General features: G+C 49.1%; 6 non-coding genes and 1 pseudogene across 6 annotated transcripts; 4 read left to right on the top strand and 3 right to left on the bottom strand.

The window, feature by feature from the left end:
* The first annotated feature begins 3827 nt into the window (after positions 1-3827).
* LOC129180655 (U2 spliceosomal RNA) lies at positions 3828-4035 on the top strand (annotated as a pseudogene).
* A 1982-nt stretch (positions 4036-6017) lies between these two features.
* Positions 6018-6181, bottom strand: LOC129180682 (U1 spliceosomal RNA). Its single transcript, XR_008570278.1, has one exon. It is a non-coding gene; the product is annotated as a U1 spliceosomal RNA (small nuclear RNA).
* Positions 6182-7559: 1378 nt separating this feature from the next.
* LOC129180588 (U2 spliceosomal RNA) lies at positions 7560-7750 on the top strand. Its single transcript, XR_008570216.1, has one exon. It is a non-coding gene; the product is annotated as a U2 spliceosomal RNA (small nuclear RNA).
* Positions 7751-9732: 1982 nt separating this feature from the next.
* LOC129180534 (U1 spliceosomal RNA) lies at positions 9733-9896 on the bottom strand. The gene has a single exon (XR_008570167.1). It is a non-coding gene; the product is annotated as a U1 spliceosomal RNA (small nuclear RNA).
* A 1378-nt stretch (positions 9897-11274) lies between these two features.
* Positions 11275-11465, top strand: LOC129180589 (U2 spliceosomal RNA). The gene has a single exon (XR_008570217.1). It is a non-coding gene; the product is annotated as a U2 spliceosomal RNA (small nuclear RNA).
* Positions 11466-13447: 1982 nt separating this feature from the next.
* On the bottom strand, positions 13448-13611 carry LOC129180535 (U1 spliceosomal RNA). The gene has a single exon (XR_008570168.1). It is a non-coding gene; the product is annotated as a U1 spliceosomal RNA (small nuclear RNA).
* A 6787-nt stretch (positions 13612-20398) lies between these two features.
* LOC129180635 (U2 spliceosomal RNA) lies at positions 20399-20598 on the top strand. The gene has a single exon (XR_008570259.1). It is a non-coding gene; the product is annotated as a U2 spliceosomal RNA (small nuclear RNA).
* The last annotated feature ends 1464 nt before the right edge of the window (positions 20599-22062 follow it).

Below are 22062 nucleotides of genomic sequence, written 5' to 3' on the forward strand. Positions count from 1 at the left end.
TTTTTTTAGGCCCTTTTAGTTGTTTATTGGTTTTTAAAAAAAAAAAAAAAAAAAAAAAAAAAAAAAAAAATCATACTTGTGACTCTCACCTTCTCCACCATCAATGTGAGAAGTGTGAAGTCGAAAGTTAGAGCTCAGAGTGTTTTATCCTTCCTTCAAACTTTTAAGTCAGATGTGTTTCTATTACAAGAATGTGGTTTACCCTTTTTAAAAAGCTACAAACAGTGGGAGGAAATGTGGCCACAAACATCCTTATGGAGCGGGTCAAATGAGAACAAAAATGACGGAGTGGCCATTTTAATCAACAACCCCCACGTTACGGTGAAGGGGAGCACCGTGGTGAGAGAGGGACGAGCACTATCAGCACACTTGACTTTTATGGGACAGGATTTTAACCTCTTAAATATTTATGGTTTTAACGAAAAAAATGAAAGGTATGATTTTTTAGAAAACTTGCAGTCCCACATGTTAGGCCGGGTACCTATAGTGGTGGGGGGGGATTTTAATTGCATTTTAAGCAGGAAAGACAGAAGGGGGGCGGGAGAAGATTTTAAAGTTGATAAAACATCGGTTTTATTACAAGCCATGAGTAGGGATTTCAAACTGCACGATTGTTATAAAGCCATGCATCCTAGAGAGGAGGGCTTCACCTGGTTCAGTGGCGACAGCACCAGAGCCTCTCGCATAGATTACATATTCACACGGGATTGGCCACCTACTGATGCTAGATTGACCCCTGTCTTTTTCTCTGATCACCTGATTCTCTCCTGCACTCTCTCACTCCCCTCGGGTGTGGTAGTGGGAAGAGGTCCGTGGAAACTGAATTGCTCCCTGCTGGAAGATCAAGACTTGGTCAGTCAGTACAGGGAGCGGTTCAAGGACTGGCAGACCCTTCAAGACTTGCATGTTTCACGAGCACAGTGGTGGGAAATGGTGAAGTTAAGGACCCGGCTTTTCTTTCAACAAGCAGGACGGAAAAAATCTTACAAAGAAAAAAGATACATGATAGGACTGCAAAAACGCTTACAACGTTATTTTAACTTAACACTAAAAGGGCTGAATTTCAAGGAAGAAATCAAGCAGGTAAAAAATGAAATGGCTACTCTAGCAAAAATCAAAAGTAAAGGTGTTATCTTAAGGAGCAAGGAAAAAGAAATAGAAGAAGGGGAAAAATGCACCCGCTATTTCTTTAAAAAAATCCTAAGCAAGCCAGGAGGTATTTTAAAATTACAAAATAAAGAAGGGCGCATAGTGGAAACAACAACTGAAATAAATGAAACAATAGAACGCTTTTATCAAGAACTCTATGCAACTAAAAATACAAAGCCTGAAGCTATTTTAGAAGTTTTAGGTTTTATTGAAAAATCAGTGAGCGAAAATGTGCTTTTAAAACAGGATTTTACTCTCAAAGAGTTAAATAAATGCGTCGTGGCTTTTAAGAAGGGGAAGTCCCCAGGTGAGGATGGGCTCCCCTTGGAATTTTATTTAACTTTTTGGGATATTTTAGCACCAGAGTTACTCGCTGTTTTTAAGGAATTTGAACAAAGTAGCCGACTACCTGACAGTTTTAGAGTAGGGATAGTGACACTCCTTTATAAGACAAAAGACAAGACCGATCTTAAAAATTGGAGACCTATTACCCTTTTAAACTGTGACTGCAAAATTTTTAGTAAACTTTTAGCGACACGTATGTCCATGTTTTTAGATGACTTGATTGACCCGGATCAAACCTGTGCCATCCCAGGGAGGATGATCACAGACAGCCTCATGCTGATTCGTGACACCATCTGTCTTGCGAGAGACAGAAACATTCGGTTAGTAGTCCTAAATTTAGACTTTGAGAAAGCCTTTGATCGGGTCTCGCACCAGTACCTTTTCAGGGTACTGCAAAGAATGGGTTTTCCGGAAAGATTCGTAGCGTGGGTGGGACTGCTGTACCGGGATATTACCAGCAAATTTGTGGTAAACGGGAATCTGACAAAAGCAGTCCAAATTAACTGCGGTGTCCGTCAGGGATGCCCGTTATCTGCCCTCCTGTATGTTTTATGTATAGAACCTCTGGCACAGATTTTGAGAAGGGACAGATGGATTAAAGGGGCGACTATTCCAGGGGGACTCGTACCAAAATGTATTTTATATATGGACGATTTGAACATTTTATGCACGGATATTTTATCTGTTAAAAGAGCACTGGACCTGACTGACTTTTATGGACGGGCCTCTGGGTCAAAACTCAATAGAGAAAAGACCCAAGCCCAGTTTTATGGACCCTGGACGGAATCGGAGAAGACGGGACTTCCCCTGACTGTGACACAGACTGACCAAAAAATACTGGGAATTAAATTTGGCAAGGACGGGGGAGGTGAAACAAATTGGGGCGACGTGGTAGGGAAAGTTAGGCAAAGACTGGGGTTTTGGGGACTGAGACAGCTGACCCTGGAAGGAAAGGTTTTAATCATAAAAGCTGTGATTTTACCTTTGCTTTTATTGATCAGCTCTGTTTTTACCCCCAAAAGAAACGTTCTTTTAGACCTGGACCGAGCCATTTTTTACTTCCTTTGGGGCTCCAAGTGGGAGAGAGTGAGGAGAGAAGTCATGAAAAAATCAAAAGGAAAAGGAGGAAAAGGAGTGCCAGACCTCCAAATATTCCTTGGAGCGAGATACACGTCCCTACACCTGATGAGTGCGATGAGCCCATCCAGTAATCCCAAAACAAAAGCGCTGGCACGATACTGGATGGGCTCCTACTTAAGACGGCTCAAACTGATCCCCTTAGATCAAACTGTACCTGTTTCCTTTAATTTACCACCAGCATATGCTTTTATAAGGACCTTTTTAAGACATTTTAATCTGGAAAAAGAAACTTTTGACGTTTTAAAAAATCATCGCTCTGTCGTTTCTGTTGTGCAGGAGCGGGATCCAGTGAGTCCAGTGCGCGGGCTCGCACTTGGCGAGCCCACAGATGTTTGGCGCAACGTCAACCACCCGGCTCTCCCAAACAGACTCCGGGACCTGGCATGGATGGTGGCCCACGAGGTCCTCCCAGTCAGGTCCGTTATGCACTCCCGAGGAATGGCAGCAAACTCAACTTGTCCCCGACCGGGTTGTGGCGCCCCTGAGACGGTGAGGCATCTCCTCTGGGAGTGCAGTGCTGCCAGAGACCTGTGGGCGACAGCCGGCGACCTAAATTTCCCGGACTTGCCAGCAAGGGAGGTCCTAAACGCACAGCTCGTGCTCTATGGGGCGAGCCACCAGAAGTTAAACTGCAAGGAGTTTGAAAAGCAGTGGCTCGCCCTCGCCGCCATCAAAGACGCCATCTGGACCTCCCGCAACTTGCTGGTAAGGAAGCACAGACAGACCCCCCCCGTGGCTGTGATCCGAATGGCTGCAGCGACTCTGACAGCTGCAAGCGGCGGGCCAAGGACACAGTCACAAAGAAGAGTCGTCTGTGCCCACCCGGAGGTGGCACCCGGAGCTTCACAGCAAAGGTCTCGGCAGCGACGGCCTGGCTCTCCGGGAGAGGAAGGAGGGAGAAATGAAGAAGGATGAGGGCCTCGGGACGTCCTGGCAGCGTCCTGGAGAATTACTGTCTGGGAGAGTGGGGTGAACTCACTATTGATCAGGACTCACTGCACTCCTGTGCAACAGACGACACTGAAGCTTATTATGACTTTTTAAAATGGTCTGTACAAATTTTACACATTTTGCTGCCTGCAACACTTTTAATTTTACAGAATTTTTACTGATTTTATTTTTACTTAAATTATTGGTGTTGTAAATAATTGAATTTTAAAAGGCATCTTTAAAAAAATGTTTTGAAATGTAGTAAATTTTTTGTAACAGTGACAATAAACACGTTAAAAAAAAAAAAAAAAAAAAAAATCTGTTCTTATCAGTTTAATATCTGATATGTCTCCTATCTGGGGACCAAATATTAAATTGCTTTTTGGGACAGGGAGCTGAGCTCGGGGCTTGCGCCGTCCGCTCCACGCATCGACCTGGTATTGCAGTATCTCCGGGAGCGGTGCACTTCTCCTTCTCATGTTGACAGCAAAGGCAGCTTCACGCAGGTCGTTTGACAGCATCCGGCATGTTTTGCCCGATACCGTGCGATGCTCACCAAAGATCAATGAAAGTGTTTACGTTTGGTGCCACCCGAGCAGGTGGCGGTACGCTGTGGAAAATATGCCCTGCGACAGTGTCTGCGCCCTCCGTGGACCCTCTTTGCCTTCCCAGCAGCATCAACACCTTACAAAGGGAGCACAATGCATAAAGCAGCGTGTTCTCCGGCCATGCCTCCTGCACTCTTCCACCGGCTCCTGATACTCGGGTCTCTTGCGCACTTCCCAGGGGCCAGCGGGTGTCGCAGTGATCGACAGCTGGGTGGAATCTGACAAAATGGTCTCGTCTGGTGGAAGCCTTCCGAGTTTCCTCGACAAACCAACCAAGTAAGGGACCGCGGCTTTCCGCCCTCTGTTTTGCTTCTCGCGGTCAGGTGTCGTGGCCCTTCCTTTGCTGGATTTGACATAGAGCCACTTTGGGATAGCCACAGGTGGTTAGAGCCTGTAAAATGCGTGTCTGCTCCTTCGGTTAGGGCTATTTTCTGCTCTGTTGTTTGCGGCTCTGACAGCTCCTAGCTTGGGTTCCAGTGTGCGAAGGCGGTACAAGTGTAGGAACGGGCCAGCGCGGGTAGGTTTACCGTAGACCTCAATGTTGAGGCTTCCATCCATCCCCGGCCGCACTTCACAGTCCGAAGATTGGCAAACCCGCGTGTCATCCACACATCGGAAGCAGTGGCTGTCTTTAGTTCCTGTGCAGGATCCCCGTAGTTTTCTTTCCACGTCTTCCATGTACACGATAGCCACAATGGCTGAGAGCGGTGAGCCCACGGCAGAGCCATGTCTTGGCCTGTAGAAACACATACGGAATTGCAAGCATGTGCCCTTAAGGCACATTTGCAGGAAATCATATACTTGCTCTGGAGTGAGGTTGCTTGTGTCTTGGAGGCTGGAGTGCTACTGTTGCCCTTCTTCTGCCAGTGTCTATTGCTGCAGTGGTGGAGATAGGTGTAAACGGGGAGGTGATGTCGACTCATACCAGGGTCTCTTCCGGAGATAACCTGAGGGTCTGAATCTCATTAGTGAAGTCTGTGGAGCTGTGGACATGGGGTGGGGTACTGCCAAGCAGTGGGGCCAGAATGGTGGCTGGGTATTTGGCAATACTGACCGTGGAAGAGTCGAATCTGCTGGCAACAACAGGCCTGAGTGGACCTCCCGCCTTGTGAATTTTGGGCAGTCCGTAAATGCAAGGTGTGACTTCTCCGGGATGCAGGCGGTAGGTAGCACGTGTGACACTCTACACCGTCCTCTTTTTTCCCGGCCTCTGAAGACATTCCGTGATCTTCTTGTATTCACCGGTGGGATTGCTCTTCGGTCGTTCGTGTTCAGTGTCGTCACCGAGCAGAGCCGTTAGGTTGGCCTTGCGAGCTGCGGTTTTGAGGATGACTCTGCATCTTCCCTTGTCTCCTGGTAAGCTCGCCGTGTCATGGTTCTTCTTCAAGGGTCTCGCTGCTTTCCTTACTTTCCTTCCTTCCTCCAAGACAGGAAGATCGGAAGCAGTTACCATGGCGCTGGGAAGGCTGCTGACGAGAACGACAGCAATTTGATCTGCTTCGGCTTCAGGTCGATGGTTGTTTCCGACGACCGAATTGGTTGCTGTGTTGAGGTCCACTGTGGGGAGCGGTTCCGGTGTGCCGGTAAAGTTGAGTTCACTTGGCCGACACAGCTTTCTCTGTCCGGGTGAGAATGCTACTGGAGAAATTCTTATTTCACTTTTCCCGCCTGAGTGCAGGCGAGCCTTATTGCTGGGTGGTTGTCATCCGTGGTCGTACAGACCTTCCCAGTAGGCGTTGGAAGTTCTGGGCTCGTCATTCCCCGCTCTTGCGCAAACGGGGATGTGGCCGCAAGCCCAGAAGCTTTGCGCAAGACTGCACCTGCAAGTTGTTTTAAACACGCCATCAGGGGAGAGCGCGAACGCAGTCCCCCACTATCACAAATTATGCAGTCGAGATTCCCACATTTGGGGAATTCGCAGGGGTCAGCTCAACCCATGTGCAATGGCTGAGCCTCGCCCTGGGTGAACCACCTTCTTGATCATGGTATCTCCCCTGCCAGGTAAGTATGAGTTGGACGAGTCTCACTCAGACGAGACTCTCACACACGCAGCATGCTAAGTGGTGGTGTCATCGGCTGCTTCACAACAAACACACGCACTGGACCTGTGTCCAAGTTCAGCATCTGCCCTTGCGCTCGACGGACGCCACACGTTCGGAGGCACCTCCTACAGCCACGACCGGCCTTGTGATTTTGGACGCTCTGGCCTTCTGGACACTTCCCGGTGGCGTCTCGCCTTCACATCTTTCCCCTGACGCCGCCGTCTCTGCGGTCCAAATGTCAGAAAGTAGAGCAAAAGTGAAGGGCAACAGACAAAGGAAATGTGACATTGTTGTTACCAGAGTTGTTACTTCATTAGCCAGAAGTTTGAGTGCCGCAGCTAGTTTCCACGCAATCTTCTGACGCCGGAGCAATGCATTATGGGAATGCGTTCTGTATTATGCCGCGTCGGCGCTCTCCCGCGATCACATGCACAAGCCAAATGACACTGAAATACTTTTGTAGTTGCTCATACTGGCGATAGGATTAATAAGGACAGTACTCTCGTTATGTCAAAGAGTGAGGCTGTGTTGCACATTCCACTCTTGTGGCTTCATGCTGAGCAAAGACAGCGACAGCAAGTGGCATAGTCCAGTTGCTGCAGGCATTCCACGGGGAGACTGGAGTACTGAGTCCACGTCACTGTTTCAAACATATTCACATTGGACTGTGGCCTCCATTGTGTGCTTACCGAGGACTATTCTGATGTGGCTGAGTAAAATCAGTTTATTGCCGCTTCATGCATAGACCGACGTGCACCGCATGAGCTTCAATAACGAATGGGTCACGAAACACTGGTTTGATATTATGGCTGCAAAACAACACAGGTGCATCTTTTTATTGTTTACAATGTGCGCGCGGGGTTGTCGTTTGGCATCAAAAGTCTTTGGTTCGTTATCTTTCGTGCTTCCAAATAAGTCTCGGAAACGATAGCTCAATTTCAACAGTTGAATGCACCAGGAAGAATGATACACAGCTGCGGGGACTCGTCTTCTAAGCGGGTGCAGGAGCAAGTCCGAGGCACTTCTGGTCAGACGTCTTTTACCTAGCTTTTACCTCCTGTCCTATGCCTCTATGTGTGCCCCGGTGGTCTTAGCTGCTTGGAGCCGCTCGATAATGAGTGTGCAAAAGGGTGTGGAAAAGAAAAGCCAAGGCCGAGTGAAAAGATACAGCGAGTCCACAAGTCTGCTCCGGTCACACTATCTAACATGTGCCAAGAGAGGCGCCTATATGTAACTACATCTAACAGCGTGTTGACGTTTGAGGTCGTCGTGAGTCAGTGTGTGCAACCGGGACTTTAGCTTGTTTTGTCAGAAATGACATGCTCCCCTCTGAGCTTTCAATGCTATCGCTTCTCGGCCTTTTGGCTAAGATCAAGTGTAGTATCTGTTCTTATCAGTTTAATATCTGATATGTCTCCTATCTGGGGACCAAATATTAAATTGCTTTTTGGGACAGGGAGCTGAGCTCGGGGCTTGCGCCGTCCGCTCCACGCATCGACCTGGTATTGCAGTATCTCCGGGAGCGGTGCACTTCTCCTTCTCATGTTGACAGCAAAGGCAGCTTCACGCAGGTCGTTTGACAGCATCCGGCATGTTTTGCCCGATACCGTGCGATGCTCACCAAAGACCAATGAAAGTGTTTACGTTTGGTGCCACCCGAGCAGGTGGCGGTACGCTGTGGAAAATATGCCCTGCGACAGTGTCTGCGCCCTCCGTGGACCCTCTTTGCCTTCCCAGCAGCATCAACACCTTACAAAGGGAGCACAATGCATAAAGCAGCGTGTTCTCCGGCCATGCCTCCTGCACTCTTCCACCGGCTCCTGATACTCGGGTCTCTTGCGCACTTCCCAGGGGCCAGCGGGTGTCGCAGTGATCGACAGCTGGGTGGAATCTGACAAAATGGTCTCGTCTGGTGGAAGCCTTCCGAGTTTCCTCGACAAACCAACCAAGTAAGGGACCGCGGCTTTCCGCCCTCTGTTTTGCTTCTCGCGGTCAGGTGTCGTGGCCCTTCCTTTGCTGGATTTGACATAGAGCCACTTTGGGATAGCCACAGGTGGTTAGAGCCTGTAAAATGCGTGTCTGCTCCTTCGGTTAGGGCTATTTTCTGCTCTGTTGTTTGCGGCTCTGACAGCTCCTAGCTTGGGTTCCAGTGTGCGAAGGCGGTACAAGTGTAGGAACGGGCCAGCGCGGGTAGGTTTACCGTAGACCTCAATGTTGAGGCTTCCATCCATCCCCGGCCGCACTTCACAGTCCGAAGATTGGCAAACCCGCGTGTCATCCACACATCGGAAGCAGTGGCTGTCTTTAGTTCCTGTGCAGGATCCCCGTAGTTTTCTTTCCACGTCTTCCATGTACACGATAGCCACAATGGCTGAGAGCGGTGAGCCCACGGCAGAGCCATGTCTTGGCCTGTAGAAACACATACGGAATTGCAAGCATGTGCCCTTAAGGCACATTTGCAGGAAATCATATACTTGCTCTGGAGTGAGGTTGCTTGTGTCTTGGAGGCTGGAGTGCTACTGTTGCCCTTCTTCTGCCAGTGTCTATTGCTGCAGTGGTGGAGATAGGTGTAAACGGGGAGGTGATGTCGACTCATACCAGGGTCTCTTCCGGAGATAACCTGAGGGTCTGAATCTCATTAGTGAAGTCTGTGGAGCTGTGGACATGGGGTGGGGTACTGCCAAGCAGTGGGGCCAGAATGGTGGCTGGGTATTTGGCAATACTGACCGTGGAAGAGTCGAATCTGCTGGCAACAACAGGCCTGAGTGGACCTCCCGCCTTGTGAATTTTGGGCAGTCCGTAAATGCAAGGTGTGACTTCTCCGGGATGCAGGCGGTAGGTAGCACGTGTGACACTCTACACCGTCCTCTTTTTTCCCGGCCTCTGAAGACATTCCGTGATCTTCTTGTATTCACCGGTGGGATTGCTCTTCGGTCGTTCGTGTTCAGTGTCGTCACCGAGCAGAGCCGTTAGGTTGGCCTTGCGAGCTGCGGTTTTGAGGATGACTCTGCATCTTCCCTTGTCTCCTGGTAAGCTCGCCGTGTCATGGTTCTTCTTCAAGGGTCTCGCTGCTTTCCTTACTTTCCTTCCTTCCTCCAAGACAGGAAGATCGGAAGCAGTTACCATGGCGCTGGGAAGGCTGCTGACGAGAACGACAGCAATTTGATCTGCTTCGGCTTCAGGTCGATGGTTGTTTCCGACGACCGAATTGGTTGCTGTGTTGAGGTCCACTGTGGGGAGCGGTTCCGGTGTGCCGGTAAAGTTGAGTTCACTTGGCCGACACAGCTTTCTCTGTCCGGGTGAGAATGCTACTGGAGAAATTCTTATTTCACTTTTCCCGCCTGAGTGCAGGCGAGCCTTATTGCTGGGTGGTTGTCATCCGTGGTCGTACAGACCTTCCCAGTAGGCGTTGGAAGTTCTGGGCTCGTCATTCCCCGCTCTTGCGCAAACGGGGATGTGGCCGCAAGCCCAGAAGCTTTGCGCAAGACTGCACCTGCAAGTTGTTTTAAACACGCCATCAGGGGAGAGCGCGAACGCAGTCCCCCACTATCGCAAATTATGCAGTCGAGATTCCCACATTTGGGGAATTCGCAGGGGTCAGCTCAACCCATGTGCAATGGCTGAGCCTCGCCCTGGGTGAACCACCTTCTTGATCATGGTATCTCCCCTGCCAGGTAAGTATGAGTTGGACGAGTCTCACTCAGACGAGACTCTCACACACGCAGCATGCTAAGTGGTGGTGTCATCGGCTGCTTCACAACAAACACACGCACTGGACCTGTGTCCAAGTTCAGCATCTGCCCTTGCGCTCGACGGACGCCACACGTTCGGAGGCACCTCCTACAGCCACGACCGGCCTTGTGATTTTGGACGCTCTGGCCTTCTGGACACTTCCCGGTGGCGTCTCGCCTTCACATCTTTCCCCTGACGCCGCCGTCTCTGCGGTCCAAATGTCAGAAAGTAGAGCAAAAGTGAAGGGCAACAGACAAAGGAAATGTGACATTGTTGTTACCAGAGTTGTTACTTCATTAGCCAGAAGTTTGAGTGCCGCAGCTAGTTTCCACGCAATCTTCTGACGCCGGAGCAATGCATTATGGGAATGCGTTCTGTATTATGCCGCGTCGGCGCTCTCCCGCGATCACATGCACAAGCCAAATGACACTGAAATACTTTTGTAGTTGCTCATACTGGCGATAGGATTAATAAGGACAGTACTCTCGTTATGTCAAAGAGTGAGGCTGTGTTGCACATTCCACTCTTGTGGCTTCATGCTGAGCAAAGACAGCGACAGCAAGTGGCATAGTCCAGTTGCTGCAGGCATTCCACGGGGAGACTGGAGTACTGAGTCCACGTCACTGTTTCAAACATATTCACATTGGACTGTGGCCTCCATTGTGTGCTTACCGAGGACTATTCTGATGTGGCTGAGTAAAATCAGTTTATTGCCGCTTCATGCATAGACCGACGTGCACCGCATGAGCTTCAATAACGAATGGGTCACGAAACACTGGTTTGATATTATGGCTGCAAAACAACACAGGTGCATCTTTTTATTGTTTACAATGTGCGCGCGGGGTTGTCGTTTGGCATCAAAAGTCTTTGGTTCGTTATCTTTCGTGCTTCCAAATAAGTCTCGGAAACGATAGCTCAATTTCAACAGTTGAATGCACCAGGAAGAATGATACACAGCTGCGGGGACTCGTCTTCTAAGCGGGTGCAGGAGCAAGTCCGAGGCACTTCTGGTCAGACGTCTTTTACCTAGCTTTTACCTCCTGTCCTATGCCTCTATGTGTGCCCCGGTGGTCTTAGCTGCTTGGAGCCGCTCGATAATGAGTGTGCAAAAGGGTGTGGAAAAGAAAAGCCAAGGCCGAGTGAAAAGATACAGCGAGTCCACAAGTCTGCTCCGGTCACACTATCTAACATGTGCCAAGAGAGGCGCCTATATGTAACTACATCTAACAGCGTGTTGACGTTTGAGGTCGTCGTGAGTCAGTGTGTGCAACCGGGACTTTAGCTTGTTTTGTCAGAAATGACATGCTCCCCTCTGAGCTTTCAATGCTATCGCTTCTCGGCCTTTTGGCTAAGATCAAGTGTAGTATCTGTTCTTATCAGTTTAATATCTGATATGTCTCCTATCTGGGGACCAAATATTAAATTGCTTTTTGGGACAGGGAGCTGAGCTCGGGGCTTGCGCCGTCCGCTCCACGCATCGACCTGGTATTGCAGTATCTCCGGGAGCGGTGCACTTCTCCTTCTCATGTTGACAGCAAAGGCAGCTTCACGCAGGTCGTTTGACAGCATCCGGCATGTTTTGCCCGATACCGTGCGATGCTCACCAAAGACCAATGAAAGTGTTTACGTTTGGTGCCACCCGAGCAGGTGGCGGTACGCTGTGGAAAATATGCCCTGCGACAGTGTCTGCGCCCTCCGTGGACCCTCTTTGCCTTCCCAGCAGCATCAACACCTTACAAAGGGAGCACAATGCATAAAGCAGCGTGTTCTCCGGCCATGCCTCCTGCACTCTTCCACCGGCTCCTGATACTCGGGTCTCTTGCGCACTTCCCAGGGGCCAGCGGGTGTCGCAGTGATCGACAGCTGGGTGGAATCTGACAAAATGGTCTCGTCTGGTGGAAGCCTTCCGAGTTTCCTCGACAAACCAACCAAGTAAGGGACCGCGGCTTTCCGCCCTCTGTTTTGCTTCTCGCGGTCAGGTGTCGTGGCCCTTCCTTTGCTGGATTTGACATAGAGCCACTTTGGGATAGCCACAGGTGGTTAGAGCCTGTAAAATGCGTGTCTGCTCCTTCGGTTAGGGCTATTTTCTGCTCTGTTGTTTGCGGCTCTGACAGCTCCTAGCTTGGGTTCCAGTGTGCGAAGGCGGTACAAGTGTAGGAACGGGCCAGCGCGGGTAGGTTTACCGTAGACCTCAATGTTGAGGCTTCCATCCATCCCCGGCCGCACTTCACAGTCCGAAGATTGGCAAACCCGCGTGTCATCCACACATCGGAAGCAGTGGCTGTCTTTAGTTCCTGTGCAGGATCCCCGTAGTTTTCTTTCCACGTCTTCCATGTACACGATAGCCACAATGGCTGAGAGCGGTGAGCCCACGGCAGAGCCATGTCTTGGCCTGTAGAAACACATACGGAATTGCAAGCATGTGCCCTTAAGGCACATTTGCAGGAAATCATATACTTGCTCTGGAGTGAGGTTGCTTGTGTCTTGGAGGCTGGAGTGCTACTGTTGCCCTTCTTCTGCCAGTGTCTATTGCTGCAGTGGTGGAGATAGGTGTAAACGGGGAGGTGATGTCGACTCATACCAGGGTCTCTTCCGGAGATAACCTGAGGGTCTGAATCTCATTAGTGAAGTCTGTGGAGCTGTGGACATGGGGTGGGGTACTGCCAAGCAGTGGGGCCAGAATGGTGGCTGGGTATTTGGCAATACTGACCGTGGAAGAGTCGAATCTGCTGGCAACAACAGGCCTGAGTGGACCTCCCGCCTTGTGAATTTTGGGCAGTCCGTAAATGCAAGGTGTGACTTCTCCGGGATGCAGGCGGTAGGTAGCACGTGTGACACTCTACACCGTCCTCTTTTTTCCCGGCCTCTGAAGACATTCCGTGATCTTCTTGTATTCACCGGTGGGATTGCTCTTCGGTCGTTCGTGTTCAGTGTCGTCACCGAGCAGAGCCGTTAGGTTGGCCTTGCGAGCTGCGGTTTTGAGGATGACTCTGCATCTTCCCTTGTCTCCTGGTAAGCTCGCCGTGTCATGGTTCTTCTTCAAGGGTCTCGCTGCTTTCCTTACTTTCCTTCCTTCCTCCAAGACAGGAAGATCGGAAGCAGTTACCATGGCGCTGGGAAGGCTGCTGACGAGAACGACAGCAATTTGATCTGCTTCGGCTTCAGGTCGATGGTTGTTTCCGACGACCGAATTGGTTGCTGTGTTGAGGTCCACTGTGGGGAGCGGTTCCGGTGTGCCGGTAAAGTTGAGTTCACTTGGCCGACACAGCTTTCTCTGTCCGGGTGAGAATGCTACTGGAGAAATTCTTATTTCACTTTTCCCGCCTGAGTGCAGGCGAGCCTTATTGCTGGGTGGTTGTCATCCGTGGTCGTACAGACCTTCCCAGTAGGCGTTGGAAGTTCTGGGCTCGTCATTCCCCGCTCTTGCGCAAACGGGGATGTGGCCGCAAGCCCAGAAGCTTTGCGCAAGACTGCACCTGCAAGTTGTTTTAAACACGCCATCAGGGGAGAGCGCGAACGCAGTCCCCCACTATCGCAAATTATGCAGTCGAGATTCCCACATTTGGGGAATTCGCAGGGGTCAGCTCAACCCATGTGCAATGGCTGAGCCTCGCCCTGGGTGAACCACCTTCTTGATCATGGTATCTCCCCTGCCAGGTAAGTATGAGTTGGACGAGTCTCACTCAGACGAGACTCTCACACACGCAGCATGCTAAGTGGTGGTGTCATCGGCTGCTTCACAACAAACACACGCACTGGACCTGTGTCCAAGTTCAGCATCTGCCCTTGCGCTCGACGGACGCCACACGTTCGGAGGCACCTCCTACAGCCACGACCGGCCTTGTGATTTTGGACGCTCTGGCCTTCTGGACACTTCCCGGTGGCGTCTCGCCTTCACATCTTTCCCCTGACGCCGCCGTCTCTGCGGTCCAAATGTCAGAAAGTAGAGCAAAAGTGAAGGGCAACAGACAAAGGAAATGTGACATTGTTGTTACCAGAGTTGTTACTTCATTAGCCAGAAGTTTGAGTGCCGCAGCTAGTTTCCACGCAATCTTCTGACGCCGGAGCAATGCATTATGGGAATGCGTTCTGTATTATGCCGCGTCGGCGCTCTCCCGCGATCACATGCACAAGCCAAATGACACTGAAATACTTTTGTAGTTGCTCATACTGGCGATAGGATTAATAAGGACAGTACTCTCGTTATGTCAAAGAGTGAGGCTGTGTTGCACATTCCACTCTTGTGGCTTCATGCTGAGCAAAGACAGCGACAGCAAGTGGCATAGTCCAGTTGCTGCAGGCATTCCACGGGGAGACTGGAGTACTGAGTCCACGTCACTGTTTCAAACATATTCACATTGGACTGTGGCCTCCATTGTGTGCTTACCGAGGACTATTCTGATGTGGCTGAGTAAAATCAGTTTATTGCCGCTTCATGCATAGACCGACGTGCACCGCATGAGCTTCAATAACGAATGGGTCACGAAACACTGGTTTGATATTATGGCTGCAAAACAACACAGGTGCATCTTTTTATTGTTTACAATGTGCGCGCGGGGTTGTCGTTTGGCATCAAAAGTCTTTGGTTCGTTATCTTTCGTGCTTCCAAATAAGTCTCGGAAACGATAGCTCAATTTCAACAGTTGAATGCACCAGGAAGAATGATACACAGCTGCGGGGACTCGTCTTCTAAGCGGGTGCAGGAGCAAGTCCGAGGCACTTCTGGTCAGACGTCTTTTACCTAGCTTTTACCTCCTGTCCTATGCCTCTATGTGTGCCCCGGTGGTCTTAGCTGCTTGGAGCCGCTCGATAATGAGTGTGCAAAAGGGTGTGGAAAAGAAAAGCCAAGGCCGAGTGAAAAGATACAGCGAGTCCACAAGTCTGCTCCGGTCACACTATCTAACATGTGCCAAGAGAGGCGCCTATATGTAACTACATCTAACAGCGTGTTGACGTTTGAGGTCGTCGTGAGTCAGTGTGTGCAACCGGGACTTTAGCTTGTTTTGTCAGAAATGACATGCTCCCCTCTGAGCTTTCAATGCTATCGCTTCTCGGCCTTTTGGCTAAGACTGCGGTCACCTCCTACGGGTGGGGAATTGTATGCTTTTGTGGCATAGGATTCTACCAGTCATTGGGAGGACATTCTTGGCACTTTACAGTGCATTATAACTTTATTGTTTTCACAGCAACTAAAGGTAAGTAAATTTTTTCTAATTGGTTTTTAGTTATTTATCTGTTGTTTTAATTGTATTTATTGCATACTTTTTTCATTTTAGCTGGTGGTGCCTCCATCATGTCGGCTAGCCATGCCGGTATGCGGAGGCACCACAGCGTGCGTTTTACACTCAAGCAAGTGGATGGTGAAGAAGTTGGAATGTCCAGATTGGACTTTTCCCGGAAAATCATCCAACAGACCCTGAAATTCAAACCGGAAGATCTGAATTGCATTTTGACACTGCCTTTTCACAAAGGCTTTGATGTAAGTTTTCAGTCTGCTGCAACTCTGAGAGATTTTTGGCAAAGGTATGAGGATGCTAAACCCCAGTTGTCTGTGTTCAATGTGGAAAAACTGACTGACAATGCTGCTAAAACTGTTATTGTCCGAATGTTTAATGAGACAGTGACCGCAGACGACATTTGTTTTTGGCTGGGAAGATATTGCACGGTTAAAGGCCAGGCTATGAAGGTGAGAGACGAAGACGGCATCTGGAATTGTGCCTGGAGGGTCCCCATCCAACAATGGCAGGACCCTCAGGGCTTCCAGGGCCTGAAACATCTCCCATCGATGATAGTTCTGGGAGAAAACCGAGGCTACATACACTACCAGGGTCAGCCCAAGCTCTGCCGCAAGTGTGGAGAGCACGGGCACCTGGCAGAGGCATGTCAGCAGACTGTGTGTCGAAAATGTAGAGAAATTGGTCACACTTTTGAACAATGTACCAATGGCAGAAGGTGCAACCTCTGTGGAGATTCAAATCATCTCTTCAGAGACTGCCCAAAATCATTTGCCAACAAGCTGAAGGCTGGGAAAGGAAAACAAAATGAGGAAATAGGAGAGGAAAATGTGAGGGCCCAAAAGGCCTCTGAAACTGTTGAAAATTCAAATCTCCCGCCAAAACCTGTGATTGGAGGAGAGGAATCAGGTGAGGCGGGAGAGAGGGCGGAGCCTACAGAAGCCCAGGAAACCACGACTCAAAGTGGCCTGTTGCCAAGTGAGGGGTGCACTCACCTGGACAGCAGCCAAGAAATATCAGAGAGTGTGGAAGAAGACACCATTCCAAATGCCCAAAAGGCCAAAAGACTTGCTTCAGAGCTGTCTTCTGACTCTTCTCTATTATCAGAAAAGAGGGGAAGGCCAGAGGTCCTCTCAGACAGTTCTATGGAGGAGCCGCGGGTCTTCCCCTCAGGCTCACCAAATGAACTGTCCTTTTTAAATATCGTTTTGCAGTCAACCCCAAGGGCGAAGAGGACTTTGAATGATAGACTCCAGGAAAGACCGACACCCAGACGCCGACAGGGAAGGGAGCCCCTCCCCCTCCAGCCCTCACCAACTGGAGTGAAGGAGGAGCTTCATTCACAAGATATTTCTTAGTCACAGTTTAAATTTTAAGTTGTTTTTTTATTCATTTATTTATTTTTTTTAGGCCCTTTTAGTTGTTTATTGGTTTTAAAAAAAAAAAAAAAAAAAAAAAAAAATCATACTTGTGACTCTCACCTTCTCCACCATCAATGTGAGAAGTGTGAAGTCGAAAGTTAGAGCTCAGAGTGTTTTATCCTTCCTTCAAACTTTTAAGTCAGATGTGTTTCTATTACAAGAATGTGGTTTACCCTTTTTAAAAAGCTACAAACAGTGGGAGGAAATGTGGCCACAAACATCCTTATGGAGCGGGTCAAATGAGAACAAAAATGACGGAGTGGCCATTTTAATCAACAACCCCCACGTTACGGTGAAGGGGAGCACCGTGGTGAGAGAGGGACGAGCACTATCAGCACACTTGACTTTTATGGGACAGGATTTTAACCTCTTAAATATTTATGGTTTTAACGAAAAAAATGAAAGGTATGATTTTTTAGAAAACTTGCAGTCCCACATGTTAGGCCGGGTACCTATAGTGGTGGGGGGGGATTTTAATTGCATTTTAAGCAGGAAAGACAGAAGGGGGGCGGGAGAAGATTTTAAAGTTGATAAAACATCGGTTTTATTACAAGCCATGAGTAGGGATTTCAAACTGCACGATTGTTATAAAGCCATGCATCCTAGAGAGGAGGGCTTCACCTGGTTCAGTGGCGACAGCACCAGAGCCTCTCGCATAGATTACATATTCACACGGGATTGGCCACCTACTGATGCTAGATTGACCCCTGTCTTTTTCTCTGATCACCTGATTCTCTCCTGCACTCTCTCACTCCCCTCGGGTGTGGTAGTGGGAAGAGGTCCGTGGAAACTGAATTGCTCCCTGCTGGAAGATCAAGACTTGGTCAGTCAGTACAGGGAGCGGTTCAAGGACTGGCAGACCCTTCAAGACTTGCATGTTTCACGAGCACAGTGGTGGGAAATGGTGAAGTTAAGGACCCGGCTTTTCTTTCAACAAGCAGGACGGAAAAAATCTTACAAAGAAAAAAGATACATGATAGGACTGCAAAAACGCTTACAACGTTATTTTAACTTAACACTAAAAGGGCTGAATTTCAAGGAAGAAATCAAGCAGGTAAAAAATGAAATGGCTACTCTAGCAAAAATCAAAAGTAAAGGTGTTATCTTAAGGAGCAAGGAAAAAGAAATAGAAGAAGGGGAAAAATGCACCCGCTATTTCTTTAAAAAAATCCTAAGCAAGCCAGGAGGTATTTTAAAATTACAAAATAAAGAAGGGCGCATAGTGGAAACAACAACTGAAATAAATGAAACAATAGAACGCTTTTATCAAGAACTCTATGCAACTAAAAATACAAAGCCTGAAGCTATTTTAGAAGTTTTAGGTTTTATTGAAAAATCAGTGAGCGAAAATGTGCTTTTAAAACAGGATTTTACTCTCAAAGAGTTAAATAAATGCGTCGTGGCTTTTAAGAAGGGGAAGTCCCCAGGTGAGGATGGGCTCCCCTTGGAATTTTATTTAACTTTTTGGGATATTTTAGCACCAGAGTTACTCGCTGTTTTTAAGGAATTTGAACAAAGTAGCCGACTACCTGACAGTTTTAGAGTAGGGATAGTGACACTCCTTTATAAGACAAAAGACAAGACCGATCTTAAAAATTGGAGACCTATTACCCTTTTAAACTGTGACTGCAAAATTTTTAGTAAACTTTTAGCGACACGTATGTCCATGTTTTTAGATGACTTGATTGACCCGGATCAAACCTGTGCCATCCCAGGGAGGAAGATCACAGACAGCCTCATGCTGATTCGTGACACCATCTGTCTTGCGAGAGACAGAAACATTCGGTTAGTAGTCCTAAATTTAGACTTTGAGAAAGCCTTTGATCGGGTCTCGCACCAGTACCTTTTTAGGGTACTGCAAAGAATGGGTTTTCCGGAAAGATTCGTAGCGTGGGTGGGACTGCTGTACCGGGATATTACCAGCAAATTTGTGGTTAACGGGAATCTGACAAAAGCAGTCCAAATTAACTGCGGTGTCCGTCAGGGATGCCCGTTATCTGCCCTCCTGTATGTTTTATGTATAGAACCTCTGGCACAGATTTTGAGAAGGGACAGATGGATTAAAGGGGCGACTATTCCAGGGGGACTCGTACCAAAATGTATTTTATATATGGACGATTTTAACATTTTATGCACGGATATTTTATCTGTTAAAAGAGCACTGGACCTGACTGACTTTTATGGACGGGCCTCTGGGTCAAAACTCAATAGAGAAAAGACCCAAGCCCAGTTTTATGGACCCTGGACGGAATCGGAGAAGACGGGACTTCCCCTGACTGTGACACAGACTGACCAAAAAATACTGGGAATTAAATTTGGCAAGGACGGGGGAGGTGAAACAAATTGGGGCGACGTGGTAGGGAAAGTTAGGCAAAGACTGGGGTTTTGGGGACTGAGACAGCTGACCCTGGAAGGAAAGGTTTTAATCATAAAAGCTGTGATTTTACCTTTGCTTTTATTGATCAGCTCTGTTTTTACCCCCAAAAGAAACGTTCTTGTAGACCTGGACCGAGCCATTTTTTACTTCCTTTGGGGCTCCAAGTGGGAGAGAGTGAGGAGAGAAGTCATGAAAAAATCAAAAGGAAAAGGAGGAAAAGGAGTGCCAGACCTCCAAATATTCCTTGGAGCGAGATACACGTCCCTACACCTGATGAGTGCGATGAGCCCATCCAGTAATCCCAAAACAAAAGCGCTGGCACGATACTGGATGGGCTCCTACTTAAGACGGCTCAAACTGATCCCCTTAGATCAAACTGTACCTGTTTCCTTTAATTTACCACCAGCATATGCTTTTATAAGGACCTTTTTAAGACATTTTAATCTGGAAAAAGAAACTTTTGACGTTTTAAAAAATCATCGCTCTGTCGTTTCTGTTGTGCAGGAGCGGGATCCAGTGAGTCCAGTGCGCGGGCTCGCACTCGGCGAGCCCACAGATGTTTGGCGCAACGTCAACCACCCGGCTCTCCCAAACAGACTTCGGGACCTGGCATGGATGGTGGCCCACGAGGTCCTCCCAGTCAGGTCCGTTATGCACTCCCGAGGAATGGCAGCAAACTCAACTTGTCCCCGACCGGGTTGTGGTGCCCCTGAGACGGTGCGGCATCTCCTCTGGGAGTGCAGTGCTGCCAGAGACCTGTGGGCGACAGCCGGCGACCTAAATTTCCCGGACTTGCCAGCAAGGGAGGTCCTAAACGCACAGCTCGTGCTCTATGGGGCGAGCCACCAGAAGTTAAACTGCAAGGAGTTTGAAAAGCAGTGGCTCGCCCTCGCCGCTATCAAAGACGCCATCTGGACCTCCCGCAACTTGCTGGTAAGGAGGCACAGACAGACCCCCCCCGTGGCTGTGATCCGAATGGCTGCAGCGACTCTGACAGCTGCAAGCGGCGGGCCAAGGACACAGTCACAAAGAAGAGTCGTCTGTGCCCACCCGGAGGTGGCACCCGGAGCTTCACAGCAAAGGTCTCGGCAACGACGGCCTGGCTCTCCGGGAGAGGAAGGAGGGAGAAATGAAGAAGGATGAGGGCCTCGGGACGTCCTGGCAGCGTCCTGGAGAATTACTGTCTGGGAGAGTGGGGTGAACTCACTATTGATAAGGACTCACTGCACTCCTGTGCAACAGACGACACTGAAGCTTATTATGACTTTTTAAAATGGTCTGTATAAATTTTACACATTTTGCTGCCTGCAACACTTTTAATTTTACAGAATTTTTACTGATTTTATTTTTACTTAAATTATTGGTGTTGTAAATAATTGAATTTTAAAAGGCATCTTTAAAAAATGTTTTGAAATGTGGTAAATTTTTTGTAACAGTGACAATAAACATGTTAAAAAAAAAAAAAAATCTGTTCTTATCAGTTTAATATCTGATATGTCTCCTATCTGGGGACCAAATATTAAATTGCTTTTTGGGACAGGGAGCTGAGCTCGGGGCTTGCGCCGTCCGCTCCACGCATCGACCTGGTATTGCAGTATCTCCGGGAGCGGTGCACTTCTCCTTCTCATGTTGACAGCAAAGGCAGCTTCACGCAGGTCGTTTGACAGCATCCGGCATGTTTTGCCCGATACCGTGCGATGCTCACCAAAGACCAATGAAAGTGTTTACGTTTGGTGCCACCCGAGCAGGTGGCGGTACGCTGTGGAAAATATGCCCTGCGACAGTGTCTGCGCCCTCCGTGGACCCTCTTTGCCTTCCCAGCAGCATCAACACCTTACAAAGGGAGCACAATGCATAAAGCAGCGTGTTCTCCGGCCATGCCTCCTGCACTCTTCCACCGGCTCCTGATACTCGGGTCTCTTGCGCACTTCCCAGGGGCCAGCGGGTGTCGCAGTGATCGACAGCTGGGTGGAATCTGACAAAATGGTCTCGTCTGGTGGAAGCCTTCCGAGTTTCCTCGACAAACCAACCAAGTAAGGGACCGCGGCTTTCCGCCCTCTGTTTTGCTTCTCGCGGTCAGGTGTCGTGGCCCTTCCTTTGCTGGATTTGACATAGAGCCACTTTGGGATAGCCACAGGTGGTTAGAGCCTGTAAAATGCGTGTCTGCTCCTTCGGTTAGGGCTATTTTCTGCTCTGTTGTTTGCGGCTCTGACAGCTCCTAGCTTGGGTTCCAGTGTGCGAAGGCGGTACAAGTGTAGGAACGGGCCAGCGCGGGTAGGTTTACCGTAGACCTCAATGTTGAGGCTTCCATCCATCCCCGGCCGCACTTCACAGTCCGAAGATTGGCAAACCCGCGTGTCATCCACACATCGGAAGCAGTGGCTGTCTTTAGTTCCTGTGCAGGATCCCCGTAGTTTTCTTTCCACGTCTTCCATGTACACGATAGCCACAATGGCTGAGAGCGGTGAGCCCACGGCAGAGCCATGTCTTGGCCTGTAGAAACACATACGGAATTGCAAGCATGTGCCCTTAAGGCACATTTGCAGGAAATCATATACTTGCTCTGGAGTGAGGTTGCTTGTGTCTTGGAGGCTGGAGTGCTACTGTTGCCCTTCTTCTGCCAGTGTCTATTGCTGCAGTGGTGGAGATAGGTGTAAACGGGGAGGTGATGTCGACTCATACCAGGGTCTCTTCCGGAGATAACCTGAGGGTCTGAATCTCATTAGTGAAGTCTGTGGAGCTGTGGACATGGGGTGGGGTACTGCCAAGCAGTGGGGCCAGAATGGTGGCTGGGTATTTGGCAATACTGACCGTGGAAGAGTCGAATCTGCTGGCAACAGGCCTGAGTGGACCTCCCGCCTTGTGAATTTTGGGCAGTCCGTAAATGCAAGGTGTGACTTCTCCGGGATGCAGGCGGTAGGTAGCACGTGTGACACTCTACACCGTCCTCTTTTTTCCCGGCCTCTGAAGACATTCCGTGATCTTCTTGTATTCACCGGTGGGATTGCTCTTCAGTCGTTCGTGTTCAGTGTCGTCACCGAGCAGAGCCGTTAGGTTGGCCTTGCGAGCTGCGGTTTTGAGGAT

The sequence above is a fragment of the Dunckerocampus dactyliophorus genome, chromosome 4, assembly GCF_027744805.1.
Source record: "Dunckerocampus dactyliophorus isolate RoL2022-P2 chromosome 4, RoL_Ddac_1.1, whole genome shotgun sequence".
Taxonomy (NCBI): Eukaryota; Metazoa; Chordata; class Actinopteri; order Syngnathiformes; family Syngnathidae; genus Dunckerocampus; species Dunckerocampus dactyliophorus.